The sequence below is a fragment of the Pelodiscus sinensis genome, chromosome 2 (assembly GCF_052426305.1).
Source record: "Pelodiscus sinensis isolate ZL-2025 chromosome 2, ASM5242630v1, whole genome shotgun sequence".
Taxonomy (NCBI): domain Eukaryota; kingdom Metazoa; phylum Chordata; order Testudines; family Trionychidae; genus Pelodiscus; species Pelodiscus sinensis.
In genome coordinates this window covers 19,449,752-19,472,375 of record NC_143053.1, presented here as the reverse complement: position 1 = coordinate 19,472,375, position 22,624 = coordinate 19,449,752, and the positions used below count along the sequence as shown (strand labels likewise).

At 42.6% G+C, this 22,624-nt stretch overlaps 1 long non-coding RNA gene across 1 annotated transcript in view; it reads right to left on the bottom strand.

The window, feature by feature from the left end:
- Positions 1-22,624, bottom strand: part of LOC112545869 (uncharacterized) — a 132,851-nt gene that overhangs the window by 94,872 nt on the left and 15,355 nt on the right. The window lies entirely within an intron of this gene.

Below are 22,624 nucleotides of genomic sequence, written 5' to 3'. Positions count from 1 at the left end.
CAGGTGCCTAGTAGGGATGTTGATGTTTGGTGGACTATACGATTAACCAATTATTGGTTAATCTTGCCGACTACACACATCCCCCCTACCCACCACATGGGAGGTGGAGCTGCCTCTGTCCACATGGAGCTCTGTCCCTCCACAGACAGAGGCTGCTTCAAGGCAGCAGCGTGGGGTGGGGGGAACAAGGCAGGTGGCATCATGGAGCTGGTGCTGGGGGGAACCGGCTTTTAAACCAGCTCCCCCCAGCACCGACTCTTGCTTCCCCTCCCCCCTTGCTGCCTCTGATACAGCTTTGTGGCAGCTCCTCACCCTTCCCTCCCACCCCCACAGCAGCCTCTGTCTGCGGGGAGCTCGGACCCCCTGTGGACAGAAGCTGGTGCCACCCCATGCTGCTGCCTCTATATTAGAGGCAGCAGCATGGTGTGGCAGGCAGCCAGTCTGCATGGGGAGCTGGTTTTTAAACTGACTCCCCTCACAGACCGACTCCTGCCTGACTCCCCACACTGCTGCCTTTGATACAGCAGGGCAGGGTGGCAGGGGGCTCCCCAGGTGTGGAGCTGCTAGCCCCACTCCTGGGGACTATAGAATAGTCGAGTAACTGCTAAGAATTCACGCGGTTACTCGACTATTCCATTACCCAACATCTAACATCCCTAGTGCCTAGTGTTAGGCTGCTGGATATGATAAAAATTGTATAACAGACTTACTCAAGGTCACATAGCAAATAGACTAATGAAAGACATTCCTGAGTCCCAATCCTATACTGAGTCTACAGCATCCCACAGCAAAATGTATCAAACCAGTTACTCCTAAAGCTGTCCAAAGGTGAGAAGGTGACCTATCTGTATTCTTCTTTTGTGCACAAGCAGTGCTCAGTTATGGGTACAGCTTGTACCTTTTCCAAAACCAAACAAACTGTTCAAGTGGCTACTCGTCTAACTTGTAGAGCCAGCTAAAATCAGTGTCTCCGCGTTTTTAACCTTCTGACTTCTGTTCCACTCCCAACTAGCCGCACAAGCTGTAGTAAAGAACATGACATCCACTTTCCCTTAGAAAATTGTTGTCTATCGGCAAGAATCTCCAGACATTCCTTCCAGCGAGGCCGAGGAGTGAGTTATTGTTCCCTCCCCCTCTGGCTCCCTTGTTTCTATTAGGATGAAGATTCAGCTTGTTCTAACGGCAAGAATTCTACTTTGATGAGGGGGAGGGAAGAAGAACCCTGAATAGACTAGCAGAAAGGGGCATAAAGTGGAAATATATTCCAAAATTTCTGGAAGCTGTGAGGGTGGGCAGTGAAGCCAACCAGATCTGTTGATGCAAAATTGAAAAGGGGGTTGGTTTCTAGCTCACAACAATCAGCTGATCCCAAGAGACTACTGCCATGTCAGGCTGAAATCTCAAAAGAGCTTGTAAGAGTTTCAAAGTGCATGGTACAAATCAGAACCTAAGCTTTGATGTGGCATTGAGCTCAAACCCCATCCTAAATCTAATCCGGATCCAGATCTGAACAGCATCTTTTACACCAGAAAATAATGTATACCTGATGCGAAGCCAGAATGTACCCAGTTGTGCTAAAATATTCCACAGGAGAGGGCTTTTCTTGCTAGTCCAGATTGGAAAGATGATTGTGTCGCGCAAAGCTCCATAAGGAATGGAGAAATTGGACCCAAGCATCATTCTCATTTTTCACCACATTCTCAGCAAGCTAGGACTTCAAGTTACATGCAGTATCAGACAAATGTTTCTGTAACCCAATTCTTCCATTCCAGACACTATGTATTGCTTAGCAATCTGGGGGACAAATCTCTGTGGCTGGACTGATGTAATTGCTGCCCTGGTCACATTTAAAGGCCAGGGTTGTCATTCTCAGTGTGGCATTGACTGTGATGTTTTCTCCACAGTTTACAATTAAAGTGGCCCTGTTTGTTCTGTTTTCTTAAGCAGTTAATGCAACCCTGTCCGGCAATATTTCGTTCAAGATACCCTCAGTAAAAGGGAAGCTGAAAATGTTAAGCTTGAGATTCCAGCGCTTTCCCTCTTGACTTCAATGAGATCCAAGAGTTAGAAGCCAAAATTTCATAGGTGCACAAGAATTGTCTTAACAAATCAGTGGCCCATCTGGCTGACGACCAGTGACCAGAAATGGTGAGTAGCAAGGGCACCCCCCCCCATAAATATTTTCACATGCTATGCACAGCTGAACCAGTATCCCTACGGGGGCTGCTGTATCACTCACATTTGGCCCGTCAGCCCCTCCATCAAGGCCAAACCTACGTGGCTTTGAGACCTTTGTGCAAAATTCAACACCACTCAGATTGGGAGCCCTCTGAAATGAGAGGTGTGAGGCAGAATATCCCTTCCTCTCCACCTCCTCCCAACTCCTCCACCTCAACCCAACTGTCTGCAGGGGAAACATAATATGCTACAACTGTGGTGCTACTGAGCTACTACATGCTTTAGCTACTACAAACTCTTTACAATGGGCGATTATACGATATTATGCAAACGGAAGATCGTCCTTCTTAACTCCACTGAGTTAGCGTTGGATTATACCTTGAAAGCTGAGGGTTACTTCTCTAAATCATTTTTATTCTCACTCCTGTAACTCTGGATGTTATTCCTATCTGCATCTAATCCTTCTCTGACTCTTCCTTGGAGAGGAAAGAGATCACTGAGCCCAATGGAATTGTGCAGTACAACTGGATGTTGGGCAAAAAATTGCTTCCTTAAGTCAGTTTTAAACTTTTGCATTTAGAGGCGCAGTCCCTTGCACTGTAGTATAAGAAAGGGTGACTAGGAGGTCGGCTTTACCTTCTCTTGGCTTTTCTGCACTTTATGTACCTTTATTGTGTCCTAGCTGACTCAGCTTTGCTCAGAAGCCAAGTCTCTCCCTGGGATTTGAACAGATTCTGTTCTTGGTGTGATCTCATGCCGATTGCATGAATATCCCCCAGGGACAGTGCTATGATGCTATGGGGCAGCAGCTCTGTTCCTCCCTTGCCACCAAAGTCCAATACAAAGGCAAAAAGGTTGTGAAAGCTGTTTTCTCTCCACATTAGGGAATATGCTGTTTTGTATCACCAGCACTTTCTAGCTGGAAGTCAGTAAGGGTGATGTTTTCTTTTCCTCTTGCCCATGCATTCACCTGTCCCCCCTTTCTCCTCACCACACTCCCTATAGCTGACCTCTTGATGCACCACAAGAAAAGTCATGATGTTGCAACCTCACTGGATGAGTTGCTTCTTGTTATTGTACCTTAGACCGGTGGGGCCACAACCACAGAAAGCAGCTTAGAAGTCTATTACTTCAGAGCGATGAGATGTTTTTCTTCCATCATCAAAATAACCTTGGAGCTCAAAGCCAGATTCTAGAAAATGATGCTGCGGTAGACAAACGTGTCTCTAAAGAGAGGAAGGAATTTGTTGCTGCCTGCTAAGCACCTACTTTGCAAGTTGCAGCTCATTTTTCACGGGTGGCAGGTACTGACCCTCTGACATTCTTCCTCTATCAATTGTGCACATGCAGGTGCAATCCTTTCCGTCCCTTAAGCCTTCTGCCTAAACTAGGAAAGTGACTACATTACAGCATGGATTTTTAACCCGGCTGTGTCCACCCTTGGGCAGTTCTGCCTCAGGATGAAACGAAACCATGTTATTTCCAGTTAGAAAACAAAACCAGGCCGTAAGCTTGATGGAGACTAGTGTATCATGGAAAACAGGATCAAATATTTCAAACACAAGATCTGTTCCCAACCATGTGGAACAATCAGTGGGGAAAGTGGGCCAGTATGGGCTGGTATCGCATACTGGTAAGAAAGTGGCGGCTGGTACATAGGGGATGTTAAAACACTGCTGGGGCAGCATGGCAGCACCTTAAGAACTATACGGGTAGGGCTGCCAATGGGTGTGAGGGGTGGGGGGGCAACAGCAGCCAGATCCTGGAGCCCTTTAAATTGCCACCAGAGCCCCAGATGGCACAGGTCAGGCAGTTCTGAGAGGCTGTCTGGAGGAGGCTGGCCTCCAATCCCACCCTTCTGCCTAAGGGCCTGTCCCTTCCAGGGGCCCAGAGCTAGGCCCCTGTACTAGTAAAATATTTAAATTACTTTTACCACTGGGAATAACAGAGCTTACATGTGGTCAGTTTCATAGTATAGATAGGCCGTAAGTGTCCTTGCTGCTACTCTATTACAATGATAGTTCATCCACATTCATCATTGGCTGTTTCACTCCCTGGAGTGAGCTATGCAAGGAGAGCACAGAAGCCTCTGTAAAAGAATAAAAGAAAAATCACAACTGCTTGTTTTAATCATTCTCCAGTAAAAGCCAGACACGGCTCCTGGTGACAGGATAATTCAAGATGGCTTCCTTGGTTCTGGCAGGATGTTAAGGGAACCAGCTGCACTCATGGCCCATACGTGACTCTTCACTATGTTCAGGCAGGCATCCTGGAACAACTTGTATAGTGGGGTGTTGAGAGCCACTCATCCAAATTGGAAACCTTTGTCTATCATGGAAACTACTTCAAGCCAGGGGGATGCGGCAGCACCCCTAGTTCTGACACCTACCACAGATAGTAGCGAAATGTACCAGAACATAGGCCACTCTGTTGCCATCTCCCTGCACTGCACATCTCATGAGGGCCTTTTTGTGGAATCAAGATTATGCAGTTCTAGAGTGAGGGGTGGAGCTAGAGGGAAGATGCTGGAAACAGTATATACTCCTCAGGCATAAGTTGTTTGCCAAAAGGAACATACTACTGCTTAAACCAGCCAGAAATTACCTCAACTGGCTACAAGTCCTTCTCCTCTCCTCGAGAATTTAGAGGGCCACCATATGGAGAGTACATGCTTGCCTCTAAGCGGATATTCCTACATCCCAAAATTCTTATAGACTGGAAAGAATGGCCATGCACCACAGGTAGTTGCATTTCAACAGAAGGTTAAGGAATCCACATACCTATGCCATTAAAGACCATTGGGCTAAAAGATTTTTAAATAAATGTGAGATATTATTTTTATCATTCTGTCTCTGCAGGAGGGAGGTTTGTTTTATTTTCAGGTCCACTGCATTTATTCCCAGCTGTTCAAGGAAGAATTAGAGGTTTTTGGAGAATGAAATAATAAGACCATATTCTTACTTGACTAGATCAAAATTCCTTCTTCTCTCTTGGAAAAAAGTTCTTTTGCTACAGAACCTGCCCATTCTCTCAAATTAATTAATTTAATTAATGTATGTCAATTCATTGGTGTAGACTTGAGAGACCAGCTATCTAGGTACCAAAACTAAGACACAGACAGAAAATGGCCCTACCCAAGTTTGGCCTTGGAAACAGATCTTGATGCAAATGACAAATTTATTAGTGGCACATAGGTATAGAAAAGAATTTGCACAGCCATATATCTGTATCACTAAGAAGTTACCAAGATATTAAAGGTTGCAGTGCTGTGAAATCGGGGAAAGAGTTTCCTTAGCCTTCTTGAAATTTGAATCAGGATCCTAACTGCTTTCCCTTCATTTCTTTATCTCTCTACTTTCGCTCTTTCCAGTTTGCCCTAGAAGCTGAAATGTCATGAGAAAGTGTGAGCTTGTAATGCTGGTATTTGTTTGAGAGAGGGATTAACAGGAATTGAAGAGGCAGGGGAGGGGCTTTCTCAAGAGATATGCATGTGAATTTAAACATCCCAAATTGTGTGCCCCTGAGTCAAACCATCCATCACAACCATCATCCCAATTCATTGCAGGGGGTTGTTACTGGGCTAGTTTATGCTGCAAAATTGTATGTCAGTGCATTGCACTATTAACTTTGCTTTCTGTGCATGTAGGAGAGGTGGAGCATGACATTTCTTGTAGAACACATTGGGATCTTGAGCACTCTGGCTACGTCTACACTACGCGTTTCCTTGGCAAAAAATATGCTAATGAGCCACAATCTCATTTGCATAGTGTCTGCAGATCGGCATAACATATGCAAATGAGATCGTGACTCATGCAAATGAGTCCCTCATTTGCATATTTGTTGCAGAGAAAACTTGTAGTGTAGACGTAGCTTCTGATGTTCCTTCATTTGGCTTTGTAAATTTGTCAGTGTGTGGAGAACATTTAAAAAGCCTTTTATTTTAGAATAGGATTTCGTCTCTGCCTCTCTTGATTAATTTTTTTTCAGAGGCAATGTTAGCCTCCCAACCTACATATAGACCTCTAAACACAGGTATCTCCAGGATACCTGCCATTTTCAGGCCCCTCTCTAATCTGAGGCATGTGGAAGAGGGTGACAGACAGAAGTTGTGCGGGCCACAGGTGCCCACTACTTTCATAGGCCCTCTACTGCAAACAGTCAAGACTGTACTTTAGCTCTTGTGGGCTGCACTTTTGAAGAAGGATGCAAATTCTGTTCCCACTGACATCTGTGTGACTATAGAGCATAGCATATTCTCAATACAAAATCCTAGGTGACCACAAATTTGATATGCTATATTTTCCCATGGAAAGCACAGTCCATATTAACACTTCATTCTCAAAGCCTCTGCTGTCATATTGTGAAAAATGTGTAGGTATAAAAGTGTCCACTGGGAACCATGTGTCTGCTGGGAACTTAAGCTAACTAATCAAATGCCTTGAAAGGGAAAGGGGGCTCATGTGTGGTTGTGCTGTGTAAGATAATCAAAGCTTCACAGGGGAAGCAGGGAAGTTCTCTGAAATCCTGACTGACATGTGCAACTGCACTGTACTTTGGCCCTCATTTTTTCACTCTTTTAATGAACGTTTCATGTTATCTTTTCTTGCCATCCAATTGTCTCGGTTCCCGTTACCAAACACAAGGGTCGTCTTTCACAACCAATATCATTTTGTGCACTGACTTAATGCACTTCTAATGCTAGAAATTCCAAGGCGTGCATACACTTCACTGTAACTCCCAGGCAACTAAGCCCTCGTGGAGTTAGTAACTTTACTATGTTTCATTCCACAAAGGAAATCCTATTCCCAAGAGAAGCCATAAGCTTTGGCCACCCCTAATGCTGATAACAATCCAGGACTTTCATCACATTTTTTGACCCATTCTTGGCTTTCAGTAATAACAACAGCTGCTGAAAGCTATACAATTTTAGTTGTGCTTCTTTACCTTCTTCTAGCAATCATCCTGGTGAGAGGCCAAGAGATTAAACAGCCAGGGGGTAAGTCAGTCCTCAACAGCTGTTGTCTCCAGCATTCATGATTGTCAGTGACTTCATTGAAAACCTATGAGTGATCTTTCATCATGTTCACAAGTGGAGAAAAGCAAAGAGTGGGAAACATTCCTCACAGAGTCACAAAATGTACACAGATGATAAAGAAAGACATTTCACAAAATTACCATTTTTATATCTTCTATGTCCAGGTAGATCTAGAAAGAAGGCATATGAGTTTATGCTTTGTCAAGCAAAAAACAAAAATCACCTTCAATGACTGCCCTTTTTAGATATGTAACCCAGTCTTCAGAATAAGAGTGATTGAAGAAGTGTTTAGTGGATTCTTGTCAAGTCTACTCAACATCAATGGATCACTCTTGCTTTTTATCTTTAGCAACTTTTCTTCCGCTCCTGTGATCCAATCTGGCTGACTTCAAAGAGGCTACTCTTGCGAATGAATTTACTAGTGTTGGGTGAATTGGAAAAAAAAAATTCAAACGGGATAATCACCCAAAATCTGAAGTTAGCCAAACTTGACTGAACATTAGTCTAATGATCTCATAAGAAAAGAAGGTTTCTGTTTGAAGTGTTTCATTTTGTTTCTTTTAACCTCTCACTTTCGTCCATGTTGGAAATAACTTGTCACACATTATTTTGGTATTAATATAAAAACACGACCCAAAATTACTTAAAGCATTAATCTCTGAGCACTTTAAATATACTGTTATTTAATTTCTGCAATAATATAGTCATAATACTTTGTAGCATATATTTAAATGCAAAGCAATATTTATTTTTCTGTAGATCAAATTAAAACCTAATAGAAATGAAAAACCACAAAAGCATATTTACAAAATACCGGTGTAATGTATAACAAGCACATTAAAATAGGGGGCCCATAAGTGATATGAGAAATAAATGCTGCAGCTTCAAAACTCAGTAAAACTCAGGCAACTACATTTCAGGGTCCTGTTTGCAAATGTAAAGGTAAAGTGAAAAGAGAAGAAAATGCAAACTATGACTGCTGTGTCATCCTTGATTCACCCCATAGTGCTTGCATAGTGTAGTTAGTGCATATATCTATAGCATAGCATTACCTGGACACATATCTTCAGTCTGAGGATACTGAAGTGAGATGCCAACTAATTTCTAATTTCTCCTCTCTTTTCCTCCCTTTAGGTGAAATTCACTCTGGTATGGAGGGTTCCCATCAGCTCTACGTGCCATTTAAATAGCACTTACAACCTATATTGGGCTTTTGTACCCCTCTAAATTTAGGAGAAAATTAGCGATCCCTAATTGTGTCTGTCTTAGCTCATCATTTAACTTATCGTTAACATTCTGCGGATCAGTTCCTGACCCCATGGTTAAATTCCCACTGACTTCAAAGGAGGCAGCATTTTACACCATCTGTTTAATAGATGTTTAGCACAGGGGTGGAGAAAAGGGCCTCCCTGGGCTGGATCTGGCCCACCAAGCAGGTTGATCTGGCCTACGGATGCCCTGCTACTTCCCTACCCCCCAGCCAATCAGGACTTGGGACAGGAGAGTATGCGAAGTCTCCTCCCCTGCCAGGGGTGCAGGGCACTTAGAGTCAACTGCCAGGGTTGACTCTAAGGGTGTATCTAGACTACATGGCTCCGTCGACAGAGCCATGTAAAGTAGTTTACGTGACATACTCAATGAAGCTGGGATTTAAATAATCCCTGCTTCATTAAAATAAAAATGGCTGCCACACTGTGCTGACAATCAGCTGATCCGGCACAGCGCTGCAGTTTAGACGCAGATCGGTCAACAGGGGAAGCCTTTGTTGACCGCTCCGGTAAACCTCGTTTCACGAGGCATACTGTAGCGGTCGACAAAGGCTTCCCTTGTCGACTGATCCGTGTCTAGACTGCCACGCTGTGCTGGATCAGCTGATTGTCAGCACAGCGTGGCAGCCATTTTTATTTTAATGAAGCAGGGATTATTTAAATCCCAGCTTCATTGAGTATGTCACGTAAACTACTTTACATGGCTCTGTCGACGGAGCCATGTAGTCTAGACTCACCCTTAGTGCCACACATCCCTCGCAGGACAGTGGGAGGGAGCAAGAGACTTCATATGCTCTCCCCACCACCCAGCCAATCAGGGCCTAGGGCGGAGGGAAGTGCATGAAGTCTCCTTCCGCCTTGCCACTGCCCTGCAAAGGGAATGCGGCACTTAGAATCAACCACCAGCTGAGCAGAGCTGGTGGTTGACTCAAAGCGTGGTACCCACTTGCAGAGTGGGGTTAGGGAGCTAAAGACTTCCTGTGATCCCCCAGGCCCTGACTGACTAAGGGCGCAGGAGCTTAGAGGGAACCACCCACTGTTCAGAACAGCTTGCAGTTCTCTCTGCAGGGGTGGGGGCAAAGATTTCATGCACTCTCCCTACCCCCAAGCCAGTCAGAGTCTGTGGGTGGGGAAGCACGGAAGTGTCCTGGCCCTGCCCCTTCCACCAGAGGCCCCACCCCTTCCAGAGCGGCCCAGGACCCCTTCACAAATTTCTGAAGTGCCCCCCCATTTAAAATTATTGCCCATCCCTCATTTAGCATCACAATGTATTTGCTTCTTATTTAAAATGAGTAGACCCCTTCTTCAAGAGACCGCAACTCAAATAATTAAGGATATGGGATATAATAGCAGCTATAGTGCTCCTTTCATCTTATTTCTCAAGCTGCATTACAAGGCCAGAGGGCATATCATTATCGCTCTTTTGCAGCTGGGGAAACTGAGGCAGAGGCAAAGTGACTTGCCCGAAGTCACACAGCAGTAATCTCTGACTATGTATTAGAAATCCAAGGATCTTTTCATTGGCTCCACACTAGCACCAGAAGTTCTCTTGAAGGCCTTGATTCAAAAAGCACGTAAGCATGGACTTGAAGTTAAACTCTGACTTAAATATTTTGCTGAATCAGAGCCTATAACATGCAAGCACTTCACTATACACTATAATGCAGTCAAGTGCTTTAATATTTTGACCTTGAGCCATACAGTTTCTTATTACTGTATATTGGAGACATTTATAAACTTAAAAACCCCCTCTTTCAGAGGCTTTCCTTGAAGATTTTAATTGTTATATCTGTCAACAGTTAGAACAGAGGCTATGTCTAGACTGCAAGCTTCTTTTGGAAGAAGCTTTTCCTGAAGAGATCTTCCGAAAAAACTTCTTCCAAAAGAGTGTCCACACTGCCACAGCACATCGAAAAAGCGATTTGCTTTTTCAAAAGATAGCATCCACAATGAATGGACACTAACTCGCATGTAAACTGTGATTACTATGGACGGAGTGGCTACCAGGGCACCTGTGCTTTTTCCTCTTTCCTCTTTTTTCAAAAGAACTCCCTCTTTCCCATCCACACATGCCTTTTTCCAGAAAAGCTCTTTCAGAAAAAGGCTTCTTCCTCATAGAAAGAAGTTTACCAATGTCGGAAAAACCCCTCTGTTCTTTTGATTTTTTTTCAAAAGAATGCGATTACAGTGTGGACATAAGCAAAGTTTTTCGGAAAAACGGCCGTTTCTTTGAAAAAAACTTTGCAGTGTACACATACCCAGAAAGAGAGTCTTTGTGAAGAGAGGTGACAATGTCTTTCACCCAATTAATCCCACAACTCACACAACTATAGTACTGCTTAAAAGACCTTAGGCCTTTAGGCCAGATTCCTTCTTGTAACTAGCTTTTAACCTTCCCAGTCTTTGCTTTTTCAGTTGCCACTGTCTCTATGTCAAATAAGAGTTTTATGCATTTCTTGAAGCTTATCCTACAAAGGCCCTGCCCTGACCTTTGCGGCTGTGTGCATTTATAAGGAAATCATTTCTAAGCAAGATTTTAAAAGCTAGCCTATTTAAGAAACCACTTGTCAGTTCCACAATGTCAATAGAAAGGTAATGGGGCAATTGTCCACTTTTCTAGCAGTAATTACAGACTAACCCCCTGCCATCCCATTTCATCCCATTCTTTTTAAGTATAAAAAGCCATAAATCCAGCACCAACGGTTCTATTAATTTAGGAGCACCTTAAAGACTAACAAAACATGTATATCGTATCATGAGCTTTCGTGGGCACAACCCACTTCTTCAGATGACTTTAAGGTGCTACTAGACTATTTGTTGCTCCTTAACAGTAATCTGAAATGGCTGTAAAGGAGATGTATGAAAGTGATGGACAATAGATGTGTAAATAAATGAGGTACTAGGTACAGAAATTTGGCAGTGGAATCAAAAGGGGGAAAAGCTGCTTAAGACTTCTTGATGTCTAAAAGAACCACTCATTAATTCCTAGACTATTCTTTATTTTTAAGTTTTTCTACTTACAGACTAACTCGACTACCACTCTGAAGCTGCTAAGGAACAGTTATGCCCACCAGAGCATCTAAAAACTCTGTTTCTTGGCTCCATGCTGTAATTATTGTAAGCATGATGATGTATGTCTGATAAAAGAGTATAAAAGCTGATTGTGAGATAACTGGCTTTCTAGACAAACTTAATTTGTGAACTAATCAAGATGCAACTTTTGAATGCAAGGCATTTTCTTGTGTAGGTCTGTATTCATGAGTATTGGCAAATTTGAGTCAAGGTAGAATCAAGAAATTTTGAGTTATCCCAGTTATTTTGCTTTCTATTCTCCTCACCCATGCAACAAACAAGGCATTGTCTTATGTCAAATATCACTATTTGTAATTATGAGGTTTCACCCTATTCTGTAGTCTGTGTTAATAATACTAAGAATTAGTAACTGGTGCTTAAGGGACCCCTTGTTCATTTCAGGTCTCCAGAACTGTTATCTCTTTCCAAGGACTATTAATTTTGTGGCCTGTACTTGTAGCATCATTAACTTTATTTACTTTGTTACTTAATTGTTAATGGATAGAGTAATATATCATGCTCTTTTACAAGAACAGGCTCAAAAGGATCAATAAAATCAAGACCAAAGGCTGTCCTGATTTACATCCAGCACAATCTCATTAAAGCCAATGAGGTTGCATAGGATGTAAATCAGGATAGGATTTGACCTTGAGTCTTCAAATGAGATTGAAGACACCAAAGAACGCCATCCTCAAAGCAATATTCCTTGGCCAAAGCCGAGCATTCTATTAAAGCTGTGAGTTGGGCAAAAGCCTAGTAGTAGAAGAAAATGAATTGTTAGCAGGCTACTGTGACCTTATTGACACACCCACTGAGATGTCAGATGCAATTGTCAGGCTGGGTTTGCCATTGAGCGCCTCCTGTTGCATAGGACACAATGACATAATGGGATTGTGAATGCTAGAACTGATTAGCACTTGATAACAACAGAAACAACTCAGCTTACCCATGAACCTACCTGAAAGGATGTTTGTAACTGGCTCAGTATTATTTCTTAATGGAAGCTCAGCCAGTACAAAATCATTTTCCATAATTCCATTTGTTTGAATTAAAAATATATATATTCTACCTTGTCTGTGAGAGTTTTGTATTTGCTTTCTGCTCGCATTCATAAGGTCAATATCTTCTCGCATATATACTCAAACAAAAGTTAATTTTGAGCTCAAATGATGGAATATAGACTGAAAACAATCTTCCCTTTCTTTTCCCAGTGAATGACTAAACTACCTCCCATTCACAGTTGGATACATGATGTATGAAAATGTGAGCCAAAATAATCTGACTGAATAACCTTGAAAAATATGGAATGTAAGAAGAATGTTTGGTGGCATTTGATGAGACATAACATTGGTTTCTCTTATTGAGGCAGCATATAATTTGCTGCTCAGTATTGACTCTGATGTGGACTTCTCTTTGAAAGCGTCACTTCTGTGTTATACTGCTAAGAGCCAGCTTCTCAGACTTTTAGGCCTGGGTATGTATGTGATAACCACCAGGTGCTACATTGGTGATATTCAACATGCAGTAGCAGCTATTTTCCTTGGAGCACCTTCCTTCGTGCCTGGTCACGTTCTCCCCTTACTGCCAACTCTAGGACTTCCCATTTACAGCAACTGCATATGTGGTATGAAAATGTAGGACTGGCTCTTTAAATGTATTAGAAAAAAGCAGCCCTGAAGTCATCATCTTGTAACAGGCTCATTATATCTTCATCCCTTCCCACTGGTAAACACTCCTAATGCCTGCTATGATCTCCCCTTCTTATCTCAAGGAGGTGCAGCTTCCTTCTGCAGGTGGGTATATGGTTCAGTTGTATAAGGGCGCTCAGCATCTTGTGGAAGCATTTGACAGGACCAAACCCATACCCTCCAATCCAGCACAGCACTGTGGAAAGGGATTTGTGGTACGTAGTAGACCACAGGCTGAATATGAGTCAGCAGTGTAACACTGTTTTAAAAAAAGGGAAATATGGTTCTGGGATGTAGTAGCAGGAGTGTTGTAAGTAAGGGTACGTCTAAACTAGCTCATTAGTTCGAGCTAGGTAGGGTAATTAGGGCAAGCGGAGTTGCAAATGAAGCCCGGGATTTAAATATCCTGGACTTCATTTGCATGTTCCTGGGCGCCGCCATTTTTAAGTCCCCCTTAGTTCGAACTCCGTGCCAGCGGCTACACATGGAACGGAGTAGGTAGTTCGAATTAGGATCTTTAATTCAAACTACCTACTCCATGCCGCGTGTAGCTGCAGGCACGGGTTCAAACTAAGGGGGATTTAAAAATGGCAGAGCCCGGGAACATGCAAATGAAGCCCGGGATATTTAAATCTCGGGTTTCATTTGTAACTCCGCTTGCCCTAATTACCCTACCTAGCTGGAACTAATGAGCTAGTGTAGACGTACCCTTACTTACAACACTCCTGCTACTACATCCCAGAACCATATTTCCCTTTTTTTAAAACAGTGTTACACTGCTGACTCATATTCAGCCTGTGGTCTACTACGTACCACAAATCCCTTTCCACAGTGCTGTGCTGGATTGGAGGGTATGGGTTTGGTCCTGTCAAATGCTTCCACAAGATGCTGAGCGCCCTTATACAACTGAACCATATACCCACCTGCAGAAGGAAGCTGCATCTCCTTGAGATAAGAAGGGGAGATCATAGCAGGCATTAGGAGTGTTTACCCGTTTGCCCTAATTACCCTACCTAGCTCGAACTAACGAGCTAGTGTAGACATACCCTAAGAGATAAGAAATCATTTTTCCACTCTACTTCATGCTGCCTAGGCCTCAACTGCAGTGTAATGTCCAGCTCTGGGTGCCACATTTCAGGAAAGATGTGGATAAATTGAAGAAGGTCCAAAGGAAGATCAACAAAAATGATTAAAGGTCTAGAAAACATGACCTAGGATGGCAAATTTAAAAAAAAAAACATGATTAGAAGACCTCTCAAGGTCCTATCCAGTCCTACTATGCTTCAATGCTTGTGCTTAACTTGAAATCCAAGAGTTCTCCCCTTGACATTAGTAGGACTGTTCATATGCCTAAAGTTAAGCATGTGTGTGTTTGCAAGATCTAGGTCTCAGAGAGTCAGAATGTCCAGTCATTAAAGCATCAGAATGAGAATCAATACATTTAGAATTCACCCCTTTCACAAATTGGCTGTGTGGTCTTGAAGACTCACTGTGCCTCAGTTTCCTGGTCTGTAAAATGAGGATGTATGACTTTCCTGCTTCCCATGTGGTAGTGCTGCATGGTAATTAATTACTGTAGCTGCATGCAAAGGACAGAAATGCTTGGATGGAAAGTGCTAAGTGCTAGAACAGCATTATAAATATATAGGCCAGTGTCTCTTACAATAAAGGGAATGCAGTGAAATCTCTATGGCAGCTCAATTTTATTAAGAAAGGTTTTGTCTTAAGAGCCTGATCACAATGAGTTGCTACTGTTATAAATAATATCTCTGCAGAAGCACAACATGCAACATTGTTCCACCTTTAAATCATATTATGTGTTGTATTTTTTTAAGACAAGCCACACCATGTAATATTGTATGTTGATTCCTCTGTAATAACCTATTGCCTGGTAATATGAGTTTGTAGACAAAGAAACGTTTCCATGAACAAATTCTGCAAGCTGCACCCATTGTTAGACATTTACTGCTAGAAGGTTTTGTTCTCTTTGTGCCATGAAGATTAAGATTTTCATATGATTCTAAAAGTTATCAATTACTATCAGCTAACAAAGAACAGTTACCATTGAGGAGATGAAGTCAGCTATTAAGGAAATAAAATGCTAACTACAGAACCCAAATAAAGTTTATGGGCAAAGAAGGAGAGAAACACTTCAGGAAAAGGAATGTGGATAATGCAAATAAATACCAGTGAAAGTGAGAAAATTTGCATGAAACACCTCCCTTAAAAATCACTTGAACTTCCTCAAGGGGTGATTATTATTATTATTCATTATTATTAGGAGTATGTTTGCTTTCAAAGAGCATTATGATTGGATCCTTTCTTTTTAAAGTTCCACAGGTAAAATAGTGAGTGTAGAATGTTACAAACACCTGTTTGGATCACAGATCAAAAGACATTTTACTTGTTGAAAGAAAGTCCCTTCTTGCACAGCTCAGTATTAACATTTCATTCATCCATAGAAGCCAGACTCTAACAAATAGTTAGGATATGCAATTAATGGAATAGAAAATAATACTGAAAATATTATACTACTTAATAGCATGCTTTGAATTCTATGGTCAAGTCTGGCCACAGCAGCCACAAAGAGATCTAGAAGTAGAAAGGGTTCAGAGACTATGGCAAAAATGATCAAGGACACGAAAGAAAGTCCATGCAGAAAAACTGAGGGCTGAAATCTCAGCCGATCAAAATCAGCATAGTTCTATTGACCTCGAGAATGCTCTAATTTACATCAGCTGAGAGCATCTCATTTAGAAAGGAAAGAAGACAGAAAATTGTAACCGGGTAGAAAATAAATTAATAAATCAGAAAAAGTAAATCATGTTCTTTTACTTGCTGGCTCTCATTAATCAATGAGAAGGAGATAATAAAATAGGCAAATTTAAAACATATATACAGAACACTCTTTTTCAATTACATGATGCATAATTCATCTGTGGAACTCATTGCCACATGAATTCAATGAGTTCAGCAGAATTTTAAAAATCCTAATAAGATAGCCAAAAGCTTTAAACGTTGGTGCTTAAAGTTAGGCTCTTGACTCCATATTTAGGCATCTAAGTAAGCTACAATTAAGCACATTGGTTTAAAAGTATTGGTCAAATATCTATGTGGATGAGAACAACAGTCACAGATAGCATATCACAAGTTCTAAGGAATGTAAACCTTCGTGCCTAGGATTTGGAAGAAATTTCTCTTATGGAGTAGTTGCTCTATGGTTGTCATTTATGGGGATTCTATCAGCTCAGGACTTACTGAACACCCTCTAGTACGTCTACACAGCAGGGCTTAACTCAAAATAAGCTACACAAATTGAGCTACAGCAATTGTGTAGCTTATTTTGAAATAGCTTATTTCAAAATTGGGAGCGTCTACACAGCACTTATTTCCAAATAGAGCACTCTTCCTCTGATTTCCCTTACTCCTCGTACAATGAGAGTTACAGGAGTCAGAGTAAGAAGTCTGCCAGCTTGACAGTATTTCAACATTATTTCAAAATAACCGCCTACTGAGTAGATGCAGACTAAGTTATTTTGAAAATAACTCTAGTTATTTAGAAATATGTTGCTGTGTAGATGTACCCTCAGAGACAAGATACCAGCCTATCTCGCCACTGTTGCAACCTGGTATGTTAATTCCAATCATTTCTAGAAACAATAGCCCAAAAGTATGTTAACTTTTACAGCTCCGAGGAGAAGCAACCTCCTCCACAATAAACAGGTGGAGGAATTGAAGAATATCAAGAAACAGTTAATCTCTTCTTGTCCCCCCACCCCAAACAAATATCCAAAACTTTCCCAGCTACTGATCCATCTGCTATAGGCCTCAATCAAGACTGGGACGGCACTGTATTAGGTATTATACGAACATATCGTAGGAGACAGTCCCTGTCCTGAAAAGCTTACCATCTGAAAAGAGACAAGACTAACAAAAGGTATAAGGCAGAGCAGACACTCAGAAAAGAGAAGTGATTTCACTAAAGCCATAAAGCAAGTCAGTGGCAAAGAGTGAAATAGATGCTGGGTCTGCAACCCCTGTACCCACCAACAGAGCACTAACACCATTCTCAAACACTTATGTCTGGACCATAATTCCCATCTCTATCTTAATAGTCATATATATAGTGGTGAATAAGCTTCATTTTGACTATTTCTTTCCTTTCTCACATGGAATCAGAGTATGTGCCAGCATGCAAATATCTGCTGAAGAAGAAAAGAATGAATCCCACTCTTAGTTCCTCCCCAAAAGCTTCTCATAAAACCTTTTGTTTTGCAGCTGTGGATGACTGGATAGTTAATCAAATGGACAAATATGGAAATCCTATGCAAATTTAAGCAAATGGTATTTGACATTTAGATAAGTTGATAAAGACCAGCTGTTCAAGCCCTTTTGAGGGCAAAGAGTATTTGTTTAAGCTATTTATGTGGGGTACACAGAAATTTAAACAAACAATGAGTCCAATTTTGATCTCAGTTAGATCAGTGAAAAGTTGGCTTAACTCTATTGGTTTAACAGCGTAATTGCATCATTGCAGCAATTTAAATAAGAGCAGAATTTGGCCCAACATGTTACTGGATAACTAAGAATGCTGTTTCTTCCTCTGTCTTTCCAGCTAAATGGGGAATTTTTCTATCATACATTAACTACTAGTGTGTTTTTCCACCCTCACTCTTACAACCCTCCCAAAACAACACACTGAGGTGAAAACAGTCTCAGATCAGGGCGAGATGTCTACCTCCAGGGAAGACTCATATGAAGTGAAGGGACAGGAGAATGTCCCTGTTAGGCCAGGGGGAAGTAATCTTGTGGGGGCAGGAGCGGAAGATGGCAGCCATGCCCCTACCCTACCACTGTCATTAGAGTGGGAGAGAGTCCTTAAGACAGACAGACCTCTAACTAGGAACAAGATGGAGTTTTTAATGCAGATGGAGCACTTAGAAGAAGAGGAGAGGAAGAAGCAAAGGCTCTTAGAAGCAGAAGCAGAGACCAGGTGCTTAGAATCAAAGGAGAAGCAAAAGCGTGTGAAGGCAGAAGTGGAAATGAGGTGGTTAGAAGCTGAACTGGAGAAAGCTAAGAAGCCGGGCATTCCAACTACACCAACTAACAGCCCTCTTCCCACTAATGTTCCCCATCTCAAGAAATACCTGGTGTACTGGATGGAAGAAGATGTAAAGGCTTTCTTAGAGAATTCTGAGTAGGCCTGTCTCAGGTTCAACATACCCCGAGACCAGTACATGATGGAGCTGAAATCACAACTCAGTGGACCCTTAACAAAAGTGGTGGCTGAAATGCCTAGGGAACACATTAATAACTATGAATTTTTTAAATGAGGCCGGACTTAGGATGGAGCTCACCGCCGAACATGGCTGTCGCCATTTCAGAGCCATAAGGTGGAAATTGGACATGGAGTTGCCTCAGTGTGCCTACAAGATTAAAATGAACTGTGGAGCATGGATATCAGGAGAAGACATTTAAGACTATGAAAGAGCTAGCTTTCCTGATACAAATGGAACAGTTCCTAGGGGGACCTTCCTATTGGGCTGCAGAGCTACATCTGAGATAGGGGAGATGGGGAGAATCAGAGCTGGGTGGATGGAGGTGACAAAGGAAAACAAAACTGACAGACATTTGAGGGACAATCGGAAAGGGGCCCAGAGATGACATCCCACCACCGAGGGCAATCCATGGGCCAACCTTGTAGGGAGGAGCCCTCTGCACCCCAGACACCCTCCCATCCCACAACCCTATTCTCTAGCAACCCACCTCGCTCCAGTGACAGGCCAGCTGGGTGATGTTTTAAATGTAATGAGCTGGAGCATGTGAAGGCCAACTGCCCCAAGAGCACCAGCAGAGGGCAGTTCATTCCACCGGGGTCACACCAAGAATCCTCAGGCCCAGATGCCTCCCCAATACCCCCAGAGTGAAGGGAAACTGTAAGTGTGAGCAGAAAGAAGGTGATTGCATGGAGACACTGGAGTACAGGTGTCTGCAATCCACTAATCCCTAGTGGACCCTGGACTCATCAATACAAAGGCCCAAGTTACACTTCCAAGGCAGACTCTTTTGACCTGCCTACAGCCATGTTATGTACAAGAGCTGGTCAGGAATTTGGACTTTTATAGTCTAGGATGATTGTTCCATTTCTATGCCAGTGGGAGAGGACTTAGCCAACCATGTGAGACAGGCTAAGAAGGTGTGAATGATCACCTGCAGCAGGGCTAAGCAGGCCTCCACACCTAACCTGGTTCTTGAGTCTTCTACAGGGGTCCAGTCTGTATCCCCAGACACCCCAGTGCTGGAGTCCTAGACGGAGATAGCGGAACTAGACCTCAGACCAATGACTGCAACAGCAGCAGTGAGTCCAGTTCCTGGAATCCAGGTGGAACCAGCCCAAGAGCAGGAACTGATGGAGCAGCCAGTGCCAGAATCGGAACCAGCAGCTGTGGGCACCATAGAGCCTACAGCAGCAACTGCACCAGCACAAAAGGCACTGCCGGAGAAAAGGCACTGACCTACTATAGAAAAGGAGGTCAAGGACATGTTAGAAATGGGTGTAATTTGTTGTTTTGAGAGTTCATGGGCCCCTCCAGTAGTCCTAGTTCCCAAACTAGATGGAGAAATCTGCTTTTGCATGGACTGTTGTAAGTTAAATTCCGTAACTCGCCCAGACAACTATCCAATGCCCTGCACAGATGAGCTATTAGAGAAACTGGGATGTTCCCAGGTCATCTCCACCCCAGACTTAACCAAGGGATACCTCTGGATGAGTTAGCCAAGGAAAAGTCAGCCTCCATTACACATGTGGAGGGTGTATGAATTTAATGTTCTCCCTTTCGGGCTATGCAATGCACTTGCAACCTTCCAAAGATTTGTAGATAATCTGCTAGCTAGATTTGGCAAATCTGCAGTAGCCTCTCTAGATGATGTGGCTGTATTCTCTGATTCATGGGCAAAACACCTAGAATACCTCCACGCTGTCTTCCAGTGGAGGCAGGGCTGATTGTTAAGGCTAGGAAGTGTCAAATAGGCCTAAACAGGGTAACTTGCCTGGGACATCAGGTGGGTCAAGGGACTATCAATACTCTAAAGGCTAAAGTAGAGGCTATCCAAACCTGGCCTGACCCTAAGTCAGAAAAACAGGTCCAATCCTGCTTAGGCTTGTCAGGATATTACTGGCAATTTGTACTGTACTACAATCAGATTGCCACACCACTGACAGACCTGACAAGAAAAAAAAGCAGCCAAATGCAGTTAAGTGGACTGAGAAGTGTTAGGAAGCTTTTAAGCAGCTTAAGGTTGCTTTTATGTCTGACTCTGTCCTAAGGGCCCCAGACCACGACAAACTTTTCTTCGTCACCACAGATGTGTCAAAGGGTGGTGTGGGGGCAGTTTTGATACAAACAGGGCTAGATCAACAATTCCACCCTGTTGTGTGCCTCAGTAAAAAGCTCTTGGAGAAGGAAAGCCACTGGTCTGTCTCCGAAAAGGAATGCTATGCTATTGTGTATGCTTTAAAGAAGCTACAACCATATATTTGGGGATGGCACTTTCATCTGCAGACTAACCATTCTGCTCTAAAGTGGCTTCACACAGTCAAAGAGACTAACAAGAAACTCCTTAGGTGGAAGTTGGCTCACCAAGACTTGGTCTTTGACATAGAACACGTCAGGAGCTTCTAACAAAGATTACATGCCTCTGTCGGCAAAGGCATGTAAAATAGGCTACCCAACATAGTCGATGAAGTGGAGATTTAAATATTAAAACAAAAATGGCCGCCGCGCTGTGCCGGCTCAGCTGATCATCGGCACAGCATGCGAGTGTGACGGACCAGGCCGGGTCTGAGCACAGCTAAGGGCGTGTGAAAGTTTCCCAGACTAAGCCAGTTAAAATTCTTCCTGTATTGAAGTCATGTATTACATGCATGTGGGGGATCGTGTTTAGTTCTTTGTGTATTCAATAGTGAATTTAGTGTATGCATGTATATTATTAACTATGTTCTCTCCTAAACCTCCAGTAAGAAATCACAGCCATTGTGGGCCAGCCTGTCCAGCATCATCTATGATTTGGGGGGCATGTGATAGCCAGCATTTGGTGACTAAAGAGCTAAACTCAGGTAGTTAGGGGATGCTAGAAGGGAGCCAGAATAGCTAATGGCAGAAGGTGTTGAAATTTAAATTGAAAGATTTACCTGCCTGCTGTTTCCTTTGTGTGAGGTTTTAAATAAGGAGCTGCGGGAAGCAAGATGAATTGAACCAGGCAGAACTACCATGTCTACAAGGAATATTGGGCATGGAAATGGACTAGATCTGGAAGTACGAATCAGTAGGGATCATGAGTAGACAGAAAAATGTATTAGTCATGATCAGGCTATTTTTCTTTGTTTTGTTTTTTGATTAAATTTCTCTGTGTTAAATCCATGTGCCCCCACTTCACTATATCTAAGCTGCACCCAGAGTTACCACTTTTTCCTCTGTGTTTTAATCTGTTCTTTTTTTAGTTGCTCTGTAACACCTAGCAATCAAGTATGCTTTATCAAGTATATCTTTTTGTTATGTTAATAAAATCATCTTTTTAAGGTGATGATTTGATTCTTGTGTCCTGGAATGTAGCAGGAGGTCTGTGTATGCATGCTTAGACTGAAATGTCAGCTATCGGAGATTGCTGTTTTTTGCTTTCTCTTTTTTTCTTCAAGCTCTCTTGTGGTAAAAGAGCTTGGGGGGGGGGGGGGGGAGGAAGGAGACCTCTCTGGAATAAGTTCAAGTGCTTCTTTCTGGGTTTAAGAAGAAGGGTGGGTTTTTTTACATTTGATGGTGGCAGCTACCTCCCAAGGCCAGGAAATCTGTGAGCTTGGGGAGTTTGTGTAAGCAGAAGCGTATAGAGGCAAGGTATTTAAGTTTTCCTATGGGCCCCCACCTTCTGCACTCGGAATGCCAGAGTGGGGAAGAACCTTGACAGAGGGGGAAACAAATCTTGACTATTTGGAAATGAAATATTTTAAGCTAAGCTACTTGGCTTGAACTACAACTCCCATGATTTTTCATAGGGAAGAGAGAGTGTTGCATCATGGGAGATGTAATCTGGCAAGAGAGCTCAGTCCATAGGAAGAATAGACTAGACACCCAAACTACAGTTCTCATGATGCACTTGGGTAGGATATCTGAATGAACTTTTTACAGAAGCAGACTTCCAAAAAAACCCAAATCCCATCCCAGCCATAGAAAAATAGTTTTGATGGGAAAATTTTGATCTGCCCTAGTAATAGGGAATTAGCAGGGAGATATTGCTAAGAGAATGGATTCATAGATAACTACTGGAACAATTTATGCAGGGTTGTAATGGATTCTCTACCACTGACAATTCTAAGATCAAGATTATATATT